We start from the raw sequence: 1,086 nt of genomic DNA, 5'->3' as shown, positions 1-1,086 counted from the left end.
GATACCTAAACCACAGAAAGACCCAACAAAGATAGAGAACATCAGACCAATTTCCCTTATGAATATCGATGTAAAAATCCTCAATAAAATTCTCGCTAACCGAATCCAAGAACACATCAAAACAATCATCCATCCTGATCAAGTAGGTTTCATTCCAGGAATGCAGGGATGGTTTAATATACGGAAATCCATCAACTTAATCCACTATATAAACAAACTCAAAGACAAAATCAACATGATCATTTCGTTAGATGCAGAAAAAGCATTTGACAAAGTCCAACACCCATTCTTGATAAAAGTCTTGGAAAGATCAGGAATTCAAGGCCCATACCTAAACATGATAAAAAGCAATCTACAGCAAACCAGTAGCCAACATCAAGCTTAATGGTGAGAAGCTGGAAGCAATCCCACTAAAATCAGGGGCTAGACAAGTCTGCCCACTTTCTCCCTACCTATTCAACATAGTATTCAAAGGCCTAGCCAGAGCAATTCAACAACAAAAGGAGATCAAGGGGATACAAATTGGAAAGGAAGTAGTTAAAATATCACCATGTGCAGAAGATATGATAGTATATATAAGTAACCCTAAAAATTCCACCAGAGAACTCCTAAACCTGATAAACATCTTCAGTGAAAATTAACTCAAACAAGTCAATGGACTTTCTCTACACAATGATAAACAGGCTGAGAGAGAAATTAGGGAAACAACACCCGTCACAATAGTGACAAATATTATAAATTTCTTGGCATGACTCTAAGGAAGTGAAAGATCTGTGTGATGAGAACTTCAAGTCTCTGAAGAAAGAAAGAGAACTTCAAGTCTCTGAAGAAAGAAATCAAAGATCTCAGAAGATGGAAAGATCTCCCATACTCATGGATTGGCAGGATCAATATAGTAAAAACGGCTATCTTGCCAAAAGCAATCTACAGATTCAATGCAATCCCCATCAAAACTCCAACTCAATTCTTCAACGAATTAGAAAGGGCAATCTGCAAATTCATCCAGAATAACAAAAAACTTAGGATAGGAAAAACTCTTCTCAATGATAAAAGAACCTCTGGGGAATTCACCATGCCTGACCTAAA

The sequence above is a fragment of the Mus caroli genome, chromosome X, assembly GCF_900094665.2.
Source record: "Mus caroli chromosome X, CAROLI_EIJ_v1.1, whole genome shotgun sequence".
Lineage (NCBI taxonomy): Eukaryota > Metazoa > Chordata > Mammalia > Rodentia > Muridae > Mus > Mus caroli.
This window is presented reverse-complemented; position numbering follows the sequence as displayed.